Raw genomic sequence first — 24,791 nt, forward strand, 5'->3', positions numbered from 1 at the left:
TATATACTGACAAAGAGATGCTCTGCAGGCTCACACAGGATCTGCAGAAGGGCCAGCCTCCCCTCATGCCTCAGAGCCTCGCTACACCTCTGGCTTTTGTCAGTCTCCTACATTTAGCCAATGAAAAGAATTTAAGTCTGGAAGGAACAGAGGGTGGTTCTGATGGTCTTGTGAGGCAAGGGGATTGAGTTCGCCTTCGCCTGGGAGAAGTCAGCAGAGGGGCTCATCACTTCTGCAGTGACCAGGACATCCCCATTCTGGATCTCCATCCTGGGTGTTACAATGCTGTGGGCTTGTAGCAAGGCTGTAGCCAACCACCAAAGTGCCTACTTGTCTTTTGCTCTTCCCTTCTCTCCCTCACGGTCTGGAAAATAGTGCCCTGCACCATTGTCCTTGAATAACCTTTTTTTTCCTTTCCTTATGGTAAGCACCTAGGCAGGAGGAGAAGGTGAGGATATTTTTCTTGATTATGAAAACCTATATCCATTCTTTGTGTCCATGCATAGTTTTCATCCCCTAAATCGATCTGTGCTACTTTCCACACTTGACTCTTGTGGACAATAATTTTCCAGTAGGCAATTGTTGCCCTTAAACAGTAACCTAATCATGTACTTGAAATATATATGTGCACTTCTAAATATACAATAATGTTTAAAAATAAAATCATTGTGAATGAGGGAGACAGAGAGAGAGGACTGATGAAGAGGGTTGTTTCCAATTTGAGGGCACCTCCAAGTGAGTGGACTCTCATAAGCTCTGAACCGTGGGCCCCCCTTGGCCTGTCTCTGTCTTTCTGGCCACTTGCCCGCACATCAGGAGGGCTTCAGGACCATAGGCCTCAGTCTCGCATTCCTGGCCCGGGCTTGGGCCACTCTGCTGGCCCTGCATTGCGGCTGCCCTGGGTCCAGCTGCATTCCTCAACCACGGAGCACTCAAGACTTCCCCTGTGGCAATCCCTGCTACCGCAGGCCCTGCCAGAGCCAGCTTCTGTCCACAGGACTGAGGCCCAAAAGAAGGAAGAAGAGTGGTCCTTCTGTCTGTCCCCAGCCTCTAGGCCTAGGACAGGAGTTAGGGAAGACAGGGAGGGGCAGTGCATGGGCCTTAGTGGGATAGTGGCCATCCCCACACCTCTGGTGGCTGTAGGCAAGTTCCTGGGAACTCATGTGGGAAGAGGGCAAGAGTGTCAGCACCAGCCTCAGTGCCAATCAACATTCTCAGTCACCAGCTGGAAGGGAGTTAGTGCTGCCTCGAAATCGCCTATGTCTTGAACACCTTTCTACCCCCACAAAGCATGTCATGATATCTTCATCCTCAGGGTCCTTTAGGTGGGCAGCCTCTCTCCTCAAGATGCTGTCATTCATTATCTGCAGTCCAGAGGGTGGGGTCCGCATAGTTACAAGTCCTCCTGCCTCCATCCCTCTCCCTCCTTGTGTGGGTTTCAGCCTAAAGCCTGTCATCCACACCAAGGGACTCCCACAAAACGATGACTTCAGGGTGTGCAGCCATCCAGGAAGCCTGTATTAGGACAGGTTGAATGAATTCCAACAGAAATAGCAAATATGCCTTTGAAAGCTCATTGCCATTAGTTCCCAGGATTTCAAGTATTTACCTCTTCTAAGAACTCATTGAACTTGGTAAAATCTAGCCAAGAGATCTTGGGATACAAAAGGTTACAAAAACAGTTAAGAAAAGTAACCACAGGAATTGCAGATTGGACTCATATTATCATACTTTAGTCTTAGTTTTGAAAGGATCAGTTATTGGATTAAATCATATATCGGGGCTTCCCTGGTGGTGCAGTGGTTGAGAGTCCGCCTGCCGATGCAGGGGACACGGGTTCATGTCCCGGTTCGGGAAGATCCCACATGCCGTGGAGCAGCTGGGCCTGTGAGCCATGGCCACTGAGCCTGCGCGTCCGGAGCCTGTGCTCCGTAACGGGAGAGGCCACAACAGTGACAGGCCCGCATACCGCAAAAAAAAAAAAAAAGAAATGTAAACATTCCAGTCCCATCCCAGAGCTAATAAATCAGAAGCTACATTAAAAAAACATATATCGTATTTATAAAATTATAGAAAATAAAAACAGGTCTGTGGGTTTTAAAGCATGAGAAAACCTATGAAAGACAGGAGGGTTTACTGGATTGTGAATTTTGTCTGTTTTAAGTCATTTATGTGCTTTGTCAATTTAATTCACATGAAAAAAAGGATAGGGTTATTTCAGGGGAGGTAGTCGTGAATCTAGAGTAGCTTTCACTCACAACCAATCTTTGAATAAGTATCTATAAAGTGATTAGATTTGTTCAGACTAAGAAGGAAACATCATCTGTGTACATAGGTTGAAAATACACGAGGCAGCAAGCATGTAAAGTGAAAATCACAGTATGAGACTCTAACTGCTAAGCTGAGAGCGTGTTAAGCTGCAATAGAGAACAGAGGAGGCCTGAGAAGTCAGAGTATTCTTCCTAATAAGAATAACACCAAAAAAACCTAACATTTAATCTTTATGTAAGTATATTTTCTCATTTGAGATTTATAACATGAGAGGCTAGAGTCCATATGATAATATTTAATTTACTCAAAAAATTGTGAAGCTCCACAGCTCCAAGTTTTTATAGACCACAAAACACTGGAGCCTGGCTTGGCTCTGCCGTCCAGTCTATGAATTTTGGAGCTGTTCCTTGCTGTTTTTCTCGAGGATCCACCTTAAATTGGGCTAGATTATGAAGGATGAAATCAATGCTGTATTTAATGCAAAAACTGTCTTTTTTTCCTAAGTAACCTAAATGTATAGTCGTCGCATGAAGCAAACAAGAAAGGACATAATGTAGACAGTTAAATTTTATCTGAAATTTTAATGAACCATTTTACAAAATTTTGGCAAATGCATACATCTGCAAGGTTCTAATTCATTATTTATACATTAGGTGTGTAATTCAATATTTCTGAAAACTCACTGGGACAAGGATTATCTTAATCCTTTTCCCCTTCCTTCCCTCTAGGTGAGAATATCCAGGTATCTTCTTTCTAATTTTCTGGTGAATTTCCCTGAGATTTGTAGCATATGAAAACATTTATACCTAAAAAGGACCTGAAAGTTTAACACTAAATGTATTAGAATATCAAACAAAAATTAAACACATGAGATCTACGGAAAGCATATATGTCTTGTGAATGGGATGTGAAAGTAGATTATGGGTAGCGACAGAAGAAGGAGGCACTGATGATGGGGCCATGAAGTTCTATCCATTTGTCTTGACTGCGCTGCAAATTTGTTTCAAGACTTCCGGCAGCCAGGTATTTAAAAAAAAAAAAAAAAAAAAAAGTTGGCTCCAAAACTGTCATCACCAAAGAGAGTAAACACACCAGAGACACACATGCAGCAGGGTTTTTCCAAGCAACAGGTTCTAATATAAAATTATAACAAACAGATTTTATAATTCAACTCGGAGAATCAATTTGTTTTTCAGGAGCCAAGAAAATGTGGCACAAAATCACAGTTCATTTTAAACTAAGTATAACACCTAGGCTACATTGATGTGTGTGTGTGCCTGTGTGTGTTTTTCCACCGAGTCACAGAAAGCAGTAGGAGCAAGTCAAAATATTGGCTTTCCCAGAAAGAGAAAGACAAATGCCACATGGTATCACTTATGTGTGAGTCTAAAACATGACACAGATGAACTTATCTACGAAACAGAAACAGACTCCATGACATAGAAAACAGATTCGTGGTTGCCAAGGGGGAAGGTGGATGGGGGGAGGGACGGATTGGGAATTTAGGGTTAGCAGATGTAAATTATTACATAGAGAATAGATAAACAATAAGGTCCTACTGTATAGCACAGGGAACTATAGTCAATATCCTGTGATAAACCATAACGGAAAAGAATATGAAAAATAACATATATATATGTGTATTACTGAATCACTTTGCTGTACAGCAGAAATTAACAAGACATTATAAATGAACTATACTTGAATAAAATAAATTTTATAAAAAGAAAAAAATATATTGACTTTCCTCTAAGGATATGCACAATAATTCTTCTCTTTCTCACATACTCTATAAGATTGATTGAAATACAATTGGCTGATAAACAGCTTAGATGCCAAGATAAAGAAATTAAACCTTTTTTTTTTTTGTCACCATTGAGTCTTATCAGTTAGCAATGCCTAGACATAATGAGTCAACAACATTTAAAGAAATTAAATCCCTGACTATACTGGGTTAAATTGAGAAGAGATGAGGGACAGTACAGACTTTTGAATGCTAATTAAGGTCTCAGCTCTTTAATCTTCTGATAAAACATAGGAAGAAGAAGCACCACAGGGGTATCAGCATAATGATGTCTAGCCACACTCGTCTCTGGCATGGGCTTCTTGCTTGGAAAGACTAACCTGGACGTGGTCCCAGCTAGGGCCAGATCAGGGAAGCGTTTATACAGACTCCGAATACGGAATTCAGAACAGAGCCATCTCCTAGTGTTTTAGCCACTACAGAGTTATAATAAGCAATCTTACAAGACTGCTGTGACTCATTTGTTGAGGATATAACTCAGTAGAGAACTAGATTGGAAGGGGGGTCACTGAGGGGCCTGGAAGTAAGAGTCGACATTACAATAAGCTTTTAGGTGGCATCAGCAAAACAAGGTCAGAAATCTTTACAAGTTTTCTAACAATATGTTTGCTACTTTGTTATTAATAAGATGATACTTGCTGTACATTTTGGTACCAATAAGAACCCTCAATCAGGCTTGTTGCAGCAAATTTTGCAGAAATAGGGATAGTGAGTACAAGTTCCACTGGAGTGTGGGAAGAAAACATTAGAAATTCTAAATTTTAATTTAGATTTAAAAAATGTAAAATAGGTGGCATTATAAAATACTCTGTAGTCTACATTTTTATTCTAAAATATTCCGTGGTTGTTCTAATATAAAGATATTAGAACTTATTTTTACGTATTTTCTGTTTCACCACTGCTTTCCTTTCATTTTGTTTATGTTTATAATGTACATAATATAGAAGTAAAATAATAAGATGATAATAAAAGATAACAACAGCCTAAACTTGTGAGAGAGATACATATTCCTCATAACAACTCTATTTGGTACATAGTATGTCTTTCATCCTTTTTAAATGAGGAAGCTGAGACACAGGTTTATTAAATATCTTGCTCAAGGTCACACAGCTGGGGAATGACGGATCTGGAACTCAAACCTAGGCAGTTTGGATCCAAAGCTGGTCCTCCTAACCACTAAAGATGTGAGTGTATATAATTTATAACCAATACATATACATATATCAAATGATATGTGCTTAAAATTTATTAATATGCTTTATGGTTAGAAATGTTTGGAGACCACTTAGAAGACTGGTGGAATTTTGTGTGTTTAAGATTATTCATCCAATGAGGATAATAAATTCATAACAGAGATGTTTTCAAATACTCAGTAGGGTGTACTAGGTATTTGGTGAAAGGATAATAATAGGATTGCTTTTTTTAAATGCATGATTCAATGCATCTGTTAGTATTTATGAAGCACATGCTCCCTGATCGGCAGCACTAACCTAGAAGCTGTGGATAATACTCAAGAGATATAACACAGAACAAAACACCACCACCGTCATCTCTACGTTCCACTTTACCACTGAGTAAAGGAGGCAGAAAGTCAAAAATTCCTGCCTGCTTCTACTCACTCCCATAAAAGTATAAAGTTGTAGCACCAAGATTATATTTGGCCATTGGATTGTTTGATGCAGCACCTGTTCATTTCAACATTAATAACTTGGTTATAATTCTGAGAGACTTGGAATTGAATGACTAATATATGTAAAAGGAACAAACACCTCAAATTGCACAGGAATAGCTTACATAACATCTGGTTATAAGTGCTATTAAAAGTCAATGCTAATATGTAAAAATTATAAAGTTCAGCAAGGCTTTTTATTGGGAAATAAGAGAAGATATATATATTTTTTCTCAAAGTTAAATTCTTATAAATATATTATTGCCATTATGTGTATGTGTACATGCATTGTAGTGATTATGGTCACTAAAGAAAACTTATCGTGAATAATTTTTTTATTATGTTCTCGATATCGATTCCCTTTCTCCCCTCAAAAATGCCTAGACTTTGGAGGTGACTGCTTCACACTCTTTCTCAGCCATATTATTTTAGGAGAAAATATCTCAACACTCAGTTCCAGAGATGAGGATGCAATTTCTTAAAGCAATTACTCTATATCAACTCCCTAGTCAAACGATTGTATTGGGTTTGGACATCTAATTAATGTCAGGCCAGAGACAAGAAGATACTTACTGGTGGCTTCTGCAATGAAAGCTGCCTCTCTTCATCTGAGTGAATAAAAAGTATATTCTCTTTTTCTTGGTAGTATAGTATGAGGATGTTTAAGTCTAAGCTCTAATAGGCATTATTTATAAAATAAAAGAGGACAACATGAGGTTAAACTTGTCCTGTAGACGAAAGCAAAGCATATAAAATAGATAGGATAGGATCTGGTGACTTAGAAAACGTCACAGTCAAACCACACCTGAAGTCAAATGAATTTGTATTTTTGTATTTTTGGTTATTGTGAGTAAATAAAATTCATTTTTATTAATTAAATTATTGTTAGATATTTATATTTTTGTTATTTAAGAATAAAAAGATTAAAGATTCTTGACATGACACAATAACTGGTTTTGGACTAGTCCTCCTCTCGTAAACAATTATGAGCTAATCATGCCCAGCTGTGAACCTTGAAATATTGGAACCTCATTAGGTAAGACTCATGACTACTCCAGCTTTCTACTTGAGGACAATTTCCTGACCTAAGTGCAAAGGGCTGTGGTCCAAGCAGATCACTGTAGTTGGACTGAACTGTGGAGGCAGAGATCAGAGTTTGGGGCAGATTAAATGGCTGGAGCATATGAGGCAGAGCAGCAGAGAAAAGTGAGATGAGCAGGGCAGGGCCTCCAAAAGTCAGATTGTTGGGAGATGTTCCTGCAAGTCCTTGGCTGAGAGTTGGACTGCACATACACAGAGCAATACATGACACAAGGCTAATCACAAAGAAACTGTTATATGACTCACAGCAGAACAGAAACCCTAGAGGTTGAGCACTGCAAGAGGATGCCAGCATTCTACATTATAAACGTTATCAACACCACAGGCATCAAAGCGACAGCCTTTAGGTTAATAGCCTTGCACAGGAGCAGTGGTTGGCAAACTCCCAAATTCCAAATCTGGCTTACTGCCTTTTTTTTAACATGTGCATGGTTTTTTTAAAATTAATTAATTAATTAATTTTTGGGGCTGGGTTGGGTCTTCGTTGCTGCACGCGGGCTTTCTCTAGTTGCAGCGAGCGGGGCTACTCTTTGTTGTGGTGCACGGGCTTCTCATTGCAGTGGCTTCTCTTGTTGCGGAGCACGGGCTCTAGGCACGCGGGCTTCAGTAGTTGTGGCATGCAGGCTCGGTAGTTGTGGCTTGCAGGCTCTAGAGCACAGGCTCAGTAGTTGTGCTGCACGGGTTTAGTTGCTCTGCAGCATGTGGGGTCTTCCCGGACCAGGACTTGAGCCTGTGTCCCCTGCATTGGCAGGCAGATTCTTAACCACTAGGCCACCAGGGAAGTCCCTGCCTGTTTTCATAAATAGAATTTTATTGGAACACAGCCACCTTTATTTATTTATGTATTGTCTAGTTATTTTTGTGCTACCATGGTGGAATTGAGTAGTTGAGATAGAGACCATATAAGTTTGCAAAGACTAAAACATTTACTGTGTGATAATTTACAGAAAAAGTTTGCTGAGTCTTGCCCTAGTATAAAGTCCACTTTTAGGCTTGCCTTAAGAAAGTCTAAATCAAAACCTAGATACGATTCTGGGAGGTGGGGCTGGGGGAAGATTTTTGGAGATTTAGCTCAGTTAAGTGAGAGAAGCTTAAGCTTTATCACGGACTTTTCACATATCTGCAATGACAAAATACAAAGTCAACTCTACATCAAGATAAATATCAGTGTTTAACTGTATTATTGGACAAAAATTAATTATCTTCTTCTGAAGATAAAATCCAGAATCTCTGTGATATATAAGTGACAGTGTCTAGCACAAAATAAAATCTTACTGGTATGCAAAGAAATGAAATGTATGACCCGAAGTTAAAAGAGTAGACAATGGTAGCCAATATCTAGATGACTCATATGTTGGATATAATATTGTAAGGCAGCTATTAAAAATACTATCAAAAAATTAAAGGTAACATGTTCTTAATTAGTGATGAGATAGGTAATTTTAGCAGAAAAACTGTATTATAAAAAAGAACCAGGGCTTCCCTGGTGGCGCAGTGGTTAAGAATACACCTGCCAATGCAGGGAACATGGGTTCAAGCCCTGGTCCGGGAAGATCCCACATGCTGCGGAGCAACTAAGCCCGTGCGTCACAACTACTGAGCCTCCACTCTAGAGCCTGTGAGCCACAACTACTGAAGCCTGCGCACCTAGAGCCCATGCTCCACAACAAGAGAAGCCACCGCAATGAGAAGCCCGCGCACCACAACCAAGAGTAGCCCCACTCGCCGCAACTAGAGAAAGCCTGCGTGCAGCAACGAAGACCCAGTGCAGCCAAAAATAAATAAAATAAATAAATTTTAAAAAAAAGAACCAAATGGAAATTCTAGAAAGAAAAATTTCACTGGATAGACTTATCAAAAAAATGCAGATGAAAGAAGAAAGAGCTACTAAATATGAAATGATATCAACAGAAATTATTCATTCTGAAAAGCTGTAAGGAAAAAAGCTTGAAAGAACATGAATGGTGGGGGTCTCAGAGATCTTTAGAACAATATTAAAAACACTAATATGTGTATTGGAATAATGGAAGAAGAGTGTGAAAAAAATGGAAAAAAAAATTTAAAATTATTAGAAAAAATTTAATGAAAGATGTGAAAAACCTGTATGTTGTAAATTATGCAACATTACTGACAGAAATGGCAGAAATTCTAAATTAGTGGAAAGATATACCATGTCTATGAATTGAAACATTAAATCCTGTTAAACTGAAGTATTCAATATTCTTATGATACCTGTTCTCCCCATATTAATCTATTAGATAAAATGCAAACCAGGTTAGCATTCCCGTAGGATTTCTTTTTTTTTTTCTGTAAATTTACTAAACTGGTCCTAAAACTTGTATCTGAAATAATATTTTAAAAAACACTGGAGTGTAGGAGTTAACGCTGTCTGATTTCAAGACTAACTCTGAAGCTACATTAATAAGGACAGTGTAGTATTAGCATAATAGACATATACTGAAATAAATTAAAAGAGAATCCAGAAATCTACTCAAACAAATATAGTCAATTGAAAACATACATAGCCATTTGACTTTTGAAAAAGATAAAAATGTAAATAATTCAATGTGTAAAAAACAATAACTTCAATAAATGGTGATAAAGGAATTGAAGATTATATATATGTGTGTGTAAAATCAAACTTGACCTTCTTTTTTTTTTTTTTGTGGTACGCGGGGCCTCTCACTGTTGTGGCCTCTCCTGTTGCGGAGCACAGGCTCCGGACGTGCAGGCTCAGCGGCCATGGCTCACGGGCCCAGCCGCTCCGCGGCATGTGGGATCTTCCCGGACCGGGGCACAAACCCGCGTCCCCTGCATCGGCAGGCGGACTCTCAGCCACTGCGCCACCAGGGAAGCCCAATAATCTTTATACCCCTCTAAGTAGAGGACCTCTCATTCTTCCTCCTTTCCTCCCCACCTTCACTCCTTCCTCCCTTCCCTTTCTCACATTTTCATTTACCAGATATTATTTTCTGTGCTCTGATATGAGATCAGTTACAAATGCAACACAAGGCAACATCTCTAACTTTATGAAGCTCACAGTCTAAAGGGCTTCTTAAACATTTCTGTATTCACCACTAAATCTATCAATGTGCCTTCCACATAGTGAGACAACAAAATTATACTGGCGTTCTATGCAGTGTCTCAGGAACTCCAACTTTACTAGTAGAATTGCATGCACTTTACTAGGCTGTCAGGAGAGAAGAGATACCTTGACCTAATGGACTATATAATGTCTCACTGGCCTTCTTTATAGTTCACTGAATGAAGCATATTCTTATACACCTCAGGGTCATCACGTGTACCTGTTCTTTTGGCCTGGAATCATGGAAAATTTCCCACTACTTTGTTTCCCCTGGTCAGTTATTACTCACCCCTTAGATTACAGTTGAAATGCTAATTCTCACCAAGATCCAGTTCTGAATTGCAAACATAATTTTAGCATCTTTTTTATATTCTCTTGTGAGATACTCTATTTTCCTTTCTAGTACTTTCACCAGTTGTGATATTCAAAATATAAAATGATTGATATGGTACGGATATGAACCAATAAATGTGACTCTATTCTCAATGCTGGAGCAGGGTCCTGGGAATTTTCTGCTTGACAGGTGTCAAGCAGTCACGTAGTCTCTAGGCAGGAGCATTGTGACAGCTCCTAAGAGACTTGCCACAGTCTCATAGATTCAGCCAGGAAACAGACATGAGCCAAAATCAATTTGGACAGTTTATTATGCATACTTAAAGCATAAGGAAGATCAGCATGGCATTGGCAATCCACATCTCTAGTATCAGTGGATGACATCAAACATGGGGTGCCACATGACAGACAACACAGGTGGTGGTTCTCTCTGCCACTGTGATTCAACTCTAAACTACAGGAAAGCAGTTTTATAGCTTACAGTTTTACCCAGAGAAGGGGGAGTGGTGTGATATGGAAAGTCCCATGCCTCACTGGCATTAGGAAGATAGGAAGTTACTCCATCACAGCCTCCTGCAAGGTACAGAGGGAAATGAGAAGCAGTCTTTCAACAGCTTCTAACAAGACGACCTATACTTCTGTGTCCCATGGAGGATCACAGGGCATTCCACCAAGACTTGGGTTACACTTCACATTAGCCTTGCTTTTGTGACTTATGTGGAGATATGCAAGGCTATCAGGTGGTCATGGCAGAGCCATTTTGCTACAATAAGTGTTAGCCATTTATCGATGAATGACAGCTTAGTGGTGGTGGGGGGGAGGTACAGGATTCCAGGAGAAGGACCAGGATGAAAAAGACAAAGGTACCAGTTGGTACATAAGTGCTTTAATATTTAAACAACTTACACACCTATATTAATGTATACCGGTTAAATTTAATCCCTACTTATTATAGTTGTCACCCATCCATTTATCTGATTGTTAATGTCTCATACCCTCACTAGACAACAGTCTTGTTCACAACAGGGACTGCTTCCATTTTGCCAACCACTGAAGAGATAATTGTTAAAATTGTGCTAGGTACCTGGTGGATGTGTAATAAATATTGGATTGACACATGGGCAAATGAGTAAATTTGATGCTAACACCACATACTGTACTAAAATAACAGGTTTCTTATCTTTCTCCAAGCACTTTTATTTTTTTTTTCCTGATGTGTGTCTGAAGAGCCTCTGTGTTTACAAAAACTCACTATCTAGTTGAACATTTTGAGGATTTCTAGTCCTCACTTTAACAGTCCAAAGAATGCTCCTCCAGGAGCCCATTCAGGCCATCACGTAAATCTCTTTTCTCTGGCAGTTAATGGACATGACAGACAATGGCTGCACTTCCTTCTAACAGGCACAGGAATTGATGGTTTATTAACATTACTGACAGGAGTGCTGAAGGGACAGTGGATTAAATCCAGCACAAAATTTTGTAGGTGTCAGGATTAAGTCTGTGGTAAATATTTTGAATAGGTTTTTTTTCTTTTTCTACGTGAATCTGCCTGAATGTCATAGTCCCCTCTATTTGTGTAAATCTTCCTGCCATTTGAAGGCTAGATGAAGCCAGTAGTTTAATGTTGTCACTGCCGAAGTACAGCAGCTGCTCTGGATACATGTTCCAAACATCCTTTCAAAATTTTTATTCCACTAAGTGAATTTGTTGAAAGCAGCAGGTATTGAAATGCCTACATACCAGCTTGTCAAATTCCCTGCTATTCTAGATGTGTACTGTTTTTTTCCCCTTTAAACTCATTTTAATGCATTTTAGTAGGGAGTTTTAATATATTTCCAAGGCCTCCTTCCCAACAGACCTATTTTGTTCTTTCCACTTGAATTTAAAAGTGGAACAAAAGACACAGGATTTGGCATTTACAGGGTAAGCTACACTCTAGGGAATACCCAAAGTCCTAGAAGTGTGGTATTCATCCAGAAAGGGAACAAAGAGCTTCGCGACCTATGGCAATATCTCAGCCCTCATGCAATTATATATAACATGATCTACATTTTTTAAACACCTTCTGTTTTTAAAACATACATTAAATAGTGCTTATACATGCAGGTCAAGTTCTAAACAATTTATACCTATATTTAATAGGTAAAAAGCTAAACGAAGTAAGTGTTCTTTACTGGTTTTACTAGATGTGCAAACAAGTTTGTGGAGGTCCAGCAAACTATATAGATAATATGTAGAAGAAATAAATTCAAACTCAGATTTTGATGATTCCAAAGCCCACTCTTATCTCTCTCAAATTCTTCACCTCTTTTAATTCTCAGCTCAAGTGTCACCTGCTTAAAGAGTTTTTCTAGACTTTTAGCATTGCAAACTACCTTACTTCCTGCCTGAAATTCCCCATCCTCTATTTCTCTCTACTTTTCATTTTTCCTCTAGCACTTAACTTTCCAATATACTACATAAATTATTTTTCTGTTTATTGAGTATTGCCTGTCACACCTACTTGAACATAAGCTCTAACCAAGTAGGAAACTTCTGTTCACTGATGAATCTCATAAGCACCTGGAAAAGTGCCTGGTAATATTAACCTCTCAAAAAAACTTGTTAATCGAATGCATTATCTTTATACTACAACATGACTTAGAAGGTCTTTGTAAGGATTGGAAACATTTTTAAATGTGATCAAGGCGCATAGTTGGTGTCCAACAAAAGATAATGATGATAACAATAATAATTTATATTATGATTAAAGAGAGATATTATCATTCTTTAGTCAAGCTACTGCTGCATTATTTAATATTTAGTTTTCTTATTAGCAGATCTAAAATTCTCCCCAGTCTCAGTTGCCAGTACAAATGCCAAATTGTTAACAAAATGATGACTTTTATTCAAATCAATTCAATTTGATTCCACAAATGTTTATCATTCATCCTGTAGCAGTCAATATGCAAATTATGAGGATTAGGAAGATGCATAAGATACAGACTCTGCCCTCCAAGAATAGGTACTGTAGGGGGGATATCATGCATAAACTAGCAATTACTTCCCATGTGAATAGGGTATGTGCTACAATAGAGGATGGCATACGGTTCTGGCGGCGGTTTTCAATTCTGAATTACTTTTATTACGAATGGCAAGAAGGGTGTAGAGTTTCTTTCCATGCTACAAAAAAACTAGCTTCCAAACTGTACTACTGGGTGAAAAAAGGTGACTGAAAATTTTCTGTAATCTAACAAGACAAATTTTATTTTCCTAATGTTTAAATATATTTTACTGAGCTAATTAGGATAATGACTAAAATCACCAGTGAGGATAAAATACAATCTACATGAACAGTCACATAAACTCCTTTATCCAATCTTTACTATTAAATGTTTATAATTAAGGGTATTGATAAGCGTTCTGAAATATAATTTAAAATACTTGTGTTTCGTTTTTCCTTTTCTATTTACTAGCTCTAAGATTATCACCAATACCCTTATTTTCTCAAATCTTCAGTTTTTTCATCTGTAAAATGGGAATAATAGTAACAGTGAAAATTTATGGAATATTTACCATGTGCTAAGAATTGTGCTGATACTCACATGTTATTTTGTTAAACTTTGCAAAGCTCTTTAAGTATTATTGTTACTACCACTCAGCAAAGGAGGCAAGAAAACCTTAAAAAGGCTTTACCTTTATGGCCCAAAGTTACCTTACTAGAATCTGGCAGTAGGTACTCATATGCCTGATTCCAAAACCTTCATCTAATTAAGACTATTGATCTGAGGTTATATAAGATGATAATGCACAGCTTTTCCCCCAATAATTATGCTGTTTGGGGCTTCATTGTATCCCAAATGATAGTAAACTGTAATGGGACATTAAACTTGTTCCTTCCCTCTATATGACTAAGAACAAAAATGCTGAAATGGAAACTGGATTTTTCATGTGAGAAATGTTTCATGAAACCACAACATATAACACAGAAAGAAAACAAGAAACTTTCAAATCAATGTCTTGATTAATCAAATTTTCTTGTGAGGATAGCATAGTCTTAAAAATTTTGAGCTACAAAGAACCTGACAAAGATAATTAACTTAATCTCTCTGTCGGATTTCCTTTCTAGTAAAATAGTACTAGGATGTTTAACAACGTTAAAGTGTTCTTCTAAAGTTTACATGAGGTAATGAATGCAAAAAATTGATGCACAACTTTTTTGAGGGGTCTTTGGAATAATTATCTTGTAGAGCTGTCACTTCGGTTTCAGCAAAATTGGGCTTTGTAGCCCAATTCATTAGCTATACAGCTTCTCTAAACACAATAAAAAAAACTCAGATTTTCTGTTGGCCTTCTTAATATGTCACTGGTCTATCCTTACAGTTAGAGAGGTTACATGACTTGTAATTGTAGCTGTCAAAATGGGGGTCAAAATGTGTATTTCACGTGTCTTGAAGCTATCACTTAGCTTTATCTACTTAGCCTCCAGAGGGCTTAGTGTATTCCTGTGTCAGTGATCGCCATCTCATTCTGAGAAACTCATATCTGGATAAGGAATGAATGAATAAATCTCTTCTAAATAACACGTTTTATGGAACATGGGAAAATTTTTTTTCTGGGCAATTTGGTAAATTAAACTTTGCAAGGAGTTGTTTTAAGGTTTACTGTTCCTCTTCCTTAGGTGTCCCCTTATGTGGCATTCATTCACTCATCTCATTCATCAGTTCAGCTACTAGTCACCTCATCCACTCATCATTTATCCTTCCACTTGCATACCCCCTATCCTATTATCCATGCATTCCTCCATTTACCTACTCATCCATCCATCCACTTATCTATCTCCCAAATCATCCATGTCTCTGCTCATCTATCCATCCATTATGCATCCACCCATTCACTTACTCAATCCAGTAATCTATCCAAACGGCTCAGGGTGGCATTTGAGACACAAAGAAGAGTTACATTAAGCTCATCTCAGAGAGGGAAAGAAGAGAAACTTAATCTCTTTCAGTTAGAGAATCGAAAAGGATATTCAGATTACTTCCAAAGATCTAATCATTTCTTATTCCTACACATTTAAATCAGGAATCCTTAGAGTAATGTGACTGTGTATGAAAATAACTGCACTCCAGCCCAAATCATCTGAGGCAGAATCTCAAGTAGCTTAGCATGGGCTTCAGTGTTTTGAATATCTACACATAAATTTCAATTCAAATCCATCATTAAGAAGCACTGCCTCTGAGGCGGTACAGTGAGGCTTTCACTGAGCATCGTGATTCCCTTGGCACATGCCCCAGTAGGACACACACATTCTTACTCATGCTTAACAGCAGTATAAATCCCATACGTTCCCAAGACAGAGGTCACCTCAACATCAGTACACTCAAAATGTTTCATAAAGGTAGCTGCTTAAATTAAACCGGTACAACTGCTGGTGTCGGTGAAGAGAAAAACAATATATTTTGGAACTGCCTCACTCTGTGTTTGTCAATTGAAAATAAACCAAATCTGCATGTGTGCGTGCACGTGGGTGTGGGTGTGGTTTCAGAAGGAAGCTTCCCCTTTAGTCTCCAAGAGTCAGGAACACAGAGGGAGTAGTTGCCTGGATTTTCTCTCCACTGTTTTTCATTCAAGGAGTGGGGGAGGTGTGGATTTTATGAGTGGTGAACTGCGAAACTTCTAAAAATTCACTTTTCTATACTCAGCAGGATTAAGATCTGCTTCCTGTTGTCCTGTTATAGCCTTTTATAAACCTTTCTACCCTGTGACTGCTATGCTATAGGAAATGTAAGGCCCAGGGCCTGGTTTTCGTAACCAATTGTGGAGCCAACCCAGCCCTGCTCTTGGGATTTTATACATGAAGATGTGGTTTTCGTTGTAGCTAGCCTAATATCTGCCTCACACACCAATTTCTCTTATGCAAGTGTGACTTTAGGGAGTGGCCTGGGGTGAGGACAGTATTAAAGGTCTCATATTTGGCTATTGGTAAGCATAATCCCACCCTCCAATCCTGGAATAAGCATGCTATTAGATTTCCATTCTTCTGATAGCTGTGCTGTTTTTCAACTGGTTCAGAACATAAAAATGAAAAGTATCATTTTAATATTATCTTCAGGGAAACCTCCAAGTTATATTTGTATACATACATATAGGTATATATATATATATATATACACACATATCCAAACTAAATATATATTCATATACATATATAAAATTTCAGCACTTCTTGAAATGTGACATGACCAAATTGATCACGAGATACTTGCTCCATCATCTGTTTATTCTTCAGCTGGAATTACTATGGAACTGTAGAAGAGATCAGTTTACCAACATCTACTCATAAGCAAGATTCCTGCATAATCCTTGGTATCTTCTTACCCTTCACCTATCATATCCAGGTCACGGCTAAATCATCTATATGTTACCTTCTAGGTATCTTTCAACTCTGCCCATTCTCTCCATTTACACTTCAGAAACTCAGTCCAAGTTACTACCACCTGTAGTAATGATGGTAGATGGTCCAAGTTACTACCATCTGTAATGATGAAAGGGAGAATAAAATGGAAGGCAAAAAATCACATAGGTGTTGCTTTATCTACAGAAAAGCCTCCTCAGATCCATTCGACAAGAGTAGTGCCAAGGTGTGGGATTGCTGAAAGCAGGCTGTAATATCTGTTGCTCCTCAAAATGATATTTGTCCTCCTGGTAACACATAGCCTATGAATGCAGTGGCTATAACTGCTAGAAAGGTGTAGGATCCATAATATACGCCGCGTCCTACATGAATGTAAAGGCAGATAAAGAATATGGAAGCTCCATTGGCACGTATGTATCGAATGATTCATCCGTAGTTAACGTCACGGCAGCTGAGTGTTACTGATGAGAAGGCAGTTATTGTGTCTGGTGTGTAATGTATTGCTAGGAACAAGCCTGTTAGGATTTGTAGAATTAAACAAATACCTAATAGAGAACCAAAGTCTCATCATGACGAGGTATTTGATGGGGCTGGGAGGTCAATAAATGCATTGTTGATGATTTTTATTAGTGGGTGTGATTTTCTGATGTTGGTCATTGGTGTTCTTATAGTTGAATGACAACGATGATTTTTCATGCCATTAGTCATGGTTAGAATCCACGTGGGAATGATGATGACATGTATTTATTTTAAGTGTTACTTTTGTGATTAGTTTTGTGGGGTTTTCTTCAAAATCTTCAGGTTGACTGTGGGTAGTGGTGTTGGGTGCGGGCCTGTTGAATTTTGGTGGCTCATTTTTAGTCTTGATGATGTTTTTGATTTATTTAGGGGGGATACTGGTCGCATTTGATTACACGACAGCTATGGCTACTGAGCAGTATACTGAAGTTTGGATTTCTAATAAGACTGTTTTGGGGGCATTTCTTTCAGGATTGATAATACAAAGGTTTTTTTTGTTGTTGCTTGTTTGTTTGTTTGTTTGCCGTACGTGGGCCTCTCACTGTTGTGGCCTCTCTCGTTGCGGAGCACAGGCTCCGGATGCGCAGGCTCAGCGGCCATGGCTCACGGGCCCAGCCGCTCCGCGACACGTGGGATCTTCCCGGACCGGGGCACGAACCCGTGTCCCCTGCATCAGCAGTCGGACTCTCAACCACTGCGCCACCAGGGAAGCCCGATAATAGAGTTTTTAATGGTGCTGTATGTTTTAAAGGATGAAGAGGTGGAAGTTGTGTTTACGTTTAATGGGCTGGGGGGCTGGGTTATTTTTGACACCGGTCATCCTGGCTTTTTAAGGGAGGAAGCTATGGGGATCGCAGCATTATATAGTTATGGTACTTAGTTGGTAATTGTTACTGGCTGATCGCTGTTTATTGGTGCTGTGGTTATCATTGAGATTACTCATGGTAATTAAATAAAAGCATGCTAAGGAGAAGGATAATAAGGAACGACAGGAAATATAGTTTGATAAGGCCTTTTTGGCTTGAGACTAGCGTAGAGAGCTTTAATTGAATAAGGGATGTGGTTTTTGGTAAAACATTTTCTAGCCAGATTAAGTCTAAGAGGGAGGATGCTGAGTTTTGGCTTATTGATAGATTTAAGTAGGGAGGTAAGCGGTGCATGATAGTGGGGAAATATCCTAAAAGACTAGAAAACTTGAGGGTATTTGAGGGGCAAATAAACTTTTAAGTTTTCTGCGTTAAGAAATTTAACCTGCGTTAAGGTTAATTTCAAGTGCTGGTACAAAGGGCACTGTACCAGCACTTGAAATTAAGAGCAGTTAATTTTAGGTATGGGGGCACGGTTATTAGGGGGACTGTTGTCGGGGGGATGTTGTTGGAGATAATGAATCCGGCAAAAACACTTCCAATTAGTAGGCATTTGATGGAGTTAACTAAGAATGGGTTGTTTTCATTGATTGAGGTTAAGGGAGAGAAATGAGGCTGTCCTAGTAGTGGGAAGAAGATAACGCCAGCACTATAGACAGCTGTGAGGGTGGTGGCAGCTAGCGTTATTAGCAGGGCTCAGGTGTTGGTATAAGACGTGTTAGCAGCTGGTGAGGAAAGGCATTCCCGTCAGTGCTAAACTTCCAATAATAAGGGCTGTTGTGGTGAAAGGTATAGCTTTGAATTGGCCTCCTATTTTTTGAATATCTTGTTTGTCGTTCAGGCTATGGATAATAGATCCGGAGTATATGAATAGTATGGCCTTAAAAAAAGCATGTGTGCAGATGTGCAAGAATACTAGATAGGGTTGGTTGATGTCAACTGTTACTATTATTAGGCCTAATTGGCTTGAAGTGGAGAAAGCAACAATTTTTTAAATGTCATTTTGGGTGAGGGTACCTATTGCTGCGAATAGGGTGGTGAGGGCTCCTAAGCATAGTGCTATTGTTTGAATGTTTGTTGTTTTCTGTTAAGGGTAAAATCGAAAAAGCAAGAAGATTCCTGCCACGACTAATGTGCCTGAGTGGAGTAAGGCTGATACAGGAGTAGGGCCTTCTATTGCTGGGGGGAGTCAAGGGTGAAGTCCAAATTGAGCTATTTCCTGCCTACAGCTAGTACAAGCCCTATGAGGAGGAGATTTGAGTGATGTAAGTCGAATGTAAAAATTTGTTGCAGGGGGCTGGTGGCGCAGTGGTTGAGAGTCTGCCTGCCAATGCAGGGGACACGGGTTCGAGCCCTGGTCTGGGAGGATCCCACATGCCGTGGAGCAACTAGGCCCGTGAGCCACAATTACTGAGCCTGCGCGTCTGGAGGCTGTGCTCCACAGCAAGAGAGGCCGCAATAGTGAGAGGCCCGTGCACCGCGATGAAGAGTAGCCCCCGCTTGCCACAGCTGGAGAAAGCCCTCGCACAGAAAAACGAAGACCCAACACAGCCATAAATAGATAAATAAATAAAAAATAAAAATAAAAAGGGAGATGGGTCTAAGAAAAAAAAAATTTGTTGCAGGTCTCATGTGTTTAGGTTAAATAGGAATCATGCTATTGACATAATAAATCCAATATCCCTGATAAGGTTATATAGGATTGCCTGGAGAACGGCTGTGTTTGCGTCTGTTCGCCGGTATTACCACCACCCAAGGAGCAGGAAAGATATAATTCCGACCCCCACTCACCCAATAAAAAGTTGGAAGAGGTTGTTGGCGGTAACAAGAATTAACATGGTGATAAGGAAGAGGAGTAGATATTTGAAGAACCGATTAATATAGGGATCCGAGTGTATGTATCATAGTGAGAACTACATAGTAGACCATGTGACAAACAATGCTACGGGTACGAATTTTATTGAGAAGTAATCTATGTTGAAGCTAAGTGTTAATTTAAGGGTTTGAACAGTGATCCAATGTCAGTTTGAAATAATTATTCCTTGGCCTGTGTGGACAAATATTGTGGTTGGAATTAGGCTGGCAATGAAAGCACATGAACAGTGTTTTTTTACATATGATGGATTTTTATCGCTTTTGTAAAGATTGGTGTTAATTATTATAATTGGGATTGTTAATATAAGTAGTGTGACTAGAGCGAAAGAGGAAAATAGGTTTATTACTTTTATTCGGTGTTGCACCAATTTTTTGGTTCCTAAGACCAACGGATAACTACTATCCTTTAAAAGCTTGAAAAAGCCACACTGTTAGACATGGGAGCATGAATTAGCAGTTCTTGTATACTTTCTCGGTAAATAAGAAGTTTCAACCTTCTGTTACTAGATTCACAATCTAGTGGTTTTTTTTAAACTATATTTACAATACAGGGGGCCTAGGATGATTTGGGGATTTAGTGACAATAGTAGGAGGGGTAAGATGTGAAGGGTTATAAGGGCATTCTCTCGTGTGAAGGAGGGTGTAATGTTATTAATATGGTGTGTGTATTTACCGCATTGTGTTGTAATTAGTATATGTAGAGAGTATAAGGCTGTAAGTACAATGTTGGCTCCTATTAAGATAATGGTAATATTTGATTATGAGAAGGACGATGTAACTACAAACAACTCTCAGACCAGATTAATGGTTGGGGGTAAGGCCAAGTTTCTTAGGCTTGCTAGCAGTCATCAAGCGGCTATTAGTGGGAGGAAGGTCTGTAAGCCTCAGGCTAAGATTATTGTTAGGCTATGGACTCACTCATAATTTGAGTTTGCTAGGCAGAATAGTATGGATGATGTGAGGCCATGGGCAATTATTAAAGCGGTGGCTCCTATATAACTTCAAGGTGTTTGGATAAGAATAGCGACAATGACAAGTGCTATATGACTAATGGAAGAATATGCGATAAGTGATTTTAGGTCTGTTTGGCGCAGACAGATTGAACTGGTTATGATTATTCTTCATAGGGAAAGCATAAGAAAGGGGTATGCTATGAATTCTTTTAGTGGGTTAAGTATCGCTGTGATTCGTAGTATGCCGTAGCCTCCAAGTTTTAGTAATATGGCTGCAAGGACTATAGAGCCTGCGATGGGGGTTTCTACATGTGCTTTGGGTAATCAAAGGTGGAGATGAAACGTCATATGAAAACGTTGGATCAAGAATTGGGTAATGCTTTGGTTCAATATTGCAATGTTAAGAAATGTAGAGAGCCCGTAGCGTTTTTTTTTTGTTTGTTTTTGTTTTTTTTTTGCGGTATGCGGGCTTCTCACTGTTGTGGCCTCTCCCGTTGCGGAGCACAGGCTCCGGACGTGCAGGCTCAGCGGCCATGGCTCACGGGCCCAGCCCCTCCGTGGCATGTGGGATCTTCCCGGACTGGGGCACGAACCCGTGTCCCCTGCATCGGCAGGCGGACTCTCAACCACTGCGCCACCAGGGAAGCCCCAACCCATAGTGTTTTGAATATATACTAGTGCTACTAGAAGTGGGTGACCCGACAGGTGTGTAGAATAAAAAATAGAGTCCTGCATTAAGGCGTTCTGTCTGGTTAACTCATCAAGTGATGATAATGAGTGTAGGAACTAGTGTGGCCTCGAATATAATGTACAATAAAATTAGTTCTGTGACACTAAATGTTATAATTACAAATGTCTGTAATATGATTAGTATAATGATGTATAGTTTTTTTCGGGTCAGTGACTCTTTGAGCAGGTGAGATTGGCTGGCCATTAATAGAGTCATATTGTTAAGATCAATAGCAGTGTAAATAAGGAGTCGGAAAAGAACATTAGTAAGAAATTAAGGCTATTATCATTAAACTGATTAAGGAGGAGCAGGCTTGTGAGGCTAATTAGCAGGCTATGGGCTGTAGCATTAATTAAAGCCATATTTTTTGATAAACAAGTCAGGGGTATTAATATAATCGCAGGGACAATAAATTTTAGCATTGGAGGAGGTTAAGATTTTGTACGTAGTTGGTGCCATATGTGTTCGATACTATCACTAGTAAGGATAATCCGAGTGCGGCCTCCCAGGCTACGAACACTAGTAGGGTGATTGGTATTATGCTGGCTAAAGTGAAGTGTGAATTTAGGATCATTAGGGTTGCCATTACGAATAGTGATAATGCTATGCCTTCTAGAAATAATAGTTAGGATATTAAGTGGGATCGATATATTAGCCGCCCTATAAGAGATACTGTAAAAGCTATAATAATATTTATATATACTAAAGGCACTTGGTAATTATGAATTTAGTCATAATCTAATGAGTTGAAATCATTTGTTTTGTTTTAAACTAAATACCATATTCAGTTCATTCTAGTCCTTTTTGCATTCATTCATAGGCCAGGCTAATTGCCAATAATGAGAGTAAGAGCAGGGCTATGGTGAGTATTGTTTTTAGACTATTTGTTTGAGTTGCTCAGGGGAGGGGCAGTAGAAGGGCAATTTCTACTGCAATAGAAATTTCTACTTCAATTGCTGCAATAACCTCACGTGCAGAAAAAATAGTTACAATGGCAGGACTGAAACTGCTACACTTACAAACACTGGCTGGCTAGGTTGGCTCTTGACTTCCATCTGGGAGCTTGGATTTTGGTAAGCTTCCCACCACTCCCTGATAAGAGTGGCTCAGAGTTACTAAACTCTTTGTGCAAACAATATGGATTATGCTGAAAACCTGCTTTCCTTCTGGGAGTTTGGAATTACTGTATGTACTAGGCAGAGGTGCACATGCCTATGTGTCCAGCCCCCAATAAAAACCTAGGACTCCCAGGCTCAGGCAAGCATTTCTAATAGAAAACATTTCACATGTATTGTCACACCTGTTGATACAGGAATTAAAGCATGTCTATGTGACTTCACTGAAAGAGGACTCTTGGAATCCAGTGCTTTATATCCTCTGGGTTTTGCCTCATGCCTTTTCCCCCTTTGCTTATTTTGCTCTGTATCTTTTGGCTGTAATAAAACCATAGTCATGAGTATGACTAGATGCTTAGTCTCATGAGTCTTCCTAGCAAATCATGCAACCCTGGGATGGTCCTGGGGACTCCTGACTCATCTTTGAGCTGGTCTTCCTTCCTCTCAGTTGTCCTCCCTCCAAAAACAAAACATGGCTATGTGATTACATGCCCTTTAAATGTTTTGATTCAAACATTTCAGTATATGCTACTACTATAGGGCCAGGGTTGACAAACTTATTTTTGTAAAGGGCCAGATTGTTTGGAGGGCCATATGGTCTCTATCATAACTACTTAACTCTGTCCTGGTAGCAAAAGCAGCCATAGATAGTACATAAACAAATGAGTATAGCTGTATTCTAATACCAGGGGTTTTTTTGAACACTGGAATTGAATTTCATATAAGTTTTACCCATCCTGAAATATTATTCATTTGATTTTTAAAAAGTCATTTTAAAACGTGAATTCCATTTCTAACACACACGCTATACAAAAATATGTAATGGTTTAGAATTGGCTAGGGAATTCCCTGGCGGTCCAATGGTTAGAACTCTGCACTTCCACTACAGGGGACCTGGGTTCGATCCTTGGTCGGTGTACTAGAATCCCACAAGCTGCGAGTGCTGCAGCCAAAAACGAAAGAAAACAAAACAAAAAAATATTCTCGAATTTTTTCAATAAATACGTGCTACAGAACTACAGGGTCTGCACTTGACTGAATCAGCGAATACAGAAATGCGGATGTGGAGGGCTGACTATAAAGCTACAGGTGGATTTTTGACTGTGCAGGGTTGACACCCCCAAGCCCCATGCTGTTCAAGGGTCAACTGTACGCCCTATCACTCTATCTCCCGCTCTATCCCTCCTTCACAATGCCGGTTCCAGCCATAGTAAACTCTCATATCCTAGAGTTCTGTGCTCACTCTACCACTGGGTGGTTGACATGTGCAACTCTCTGCTTTGAACTCTTCCCCCATTGATCCTATTTCCCTAGTAAAATAGCATTTGCTTTTTTATTTCATGTCAGTCATCACTTCCTCATCACAACTCCAAGGACATCAGACGATATTATTAACTCTCTGAACATTGGGTGCAGGTTCACCTCAGTACTTCTCATTTTTAAAATTCATTTGTTTAACTGTTTACTCAATACTGTTTCATCTGTTAGGTCATATGCTACATGAAGGTCGGTATAGCATCTGTTAGTGTATACCTTTGTCTTTCCAATACTTTGTACAGTATTTGGCACACAGTTTTCTCTCAGAAGGCATGTGTTGAATTAATTCATCAGTATTTACTATGTGTCTGGTGCTTGCCTAGATACTAGAGACACAAAGAAAATAAAATGTAATTGAAAAGCTTACAGACATTAGTGAGGTGAAAGAAATGTATAATTTCAATGTAATGTAGTAAGCACTGAAATATACATATGTGTATATATTTATATTTATATGGCTCATGGAAAATAGAGGATTATCTCCAGACTGGAGAGCCAAGAAAGAGGAGAGAATGCTGATGAGTATGGAACTTTATTGCATTTGGAAGGCTAAGTAAGGGTTGGTGAGCTAGATGACTAGGAAAAATATTGAGGAACTTACAACTTGAGAATAGAAACATTAAAAAAAAAAACAAAAAAAAAAACGCATTCAGTATAATGTAGGAAGAGAGAATGGCCCCATACCTCAACCTAGGGAATAAAGAAAGGTTTCTGGGAAAAGATAACACCTGAGTTCTAGTTTTAACAATGAGTAAG

General features: G+C 39.1%; 1 protein-coding gene across 1 annotated transcript in view; it reads right to left on the reverse strand.

Annotated features, from left to right (window-relative positions):
* Positions 1 to 24,791, reverse strand: part of LUZP2 (leucine zipper protein 2) — a 231,297-nt gene that overhangs the window by 53,304 nt on the left and 153,202 nt on the right. The gene's annotated exons all lie outside the window — the stretch shown is intronic.

Source organism: Delphinapterus leucas, chromosome 7 (assembly GCF_059928025.1).
Source record: "Delphinapterus leucas isolate spDelLeu-1000000601 "Yukka" chromosome 7, BTC_Dleu_Yukka2, whole genome shotgun sequence".
Classification (NCBI taxonomy): Eukaryota; Metazoa; Chordata; class Mammalia; order Artiodactyla; family Monodontidae; genus Delphinapterus; species Delphinapterus leucas.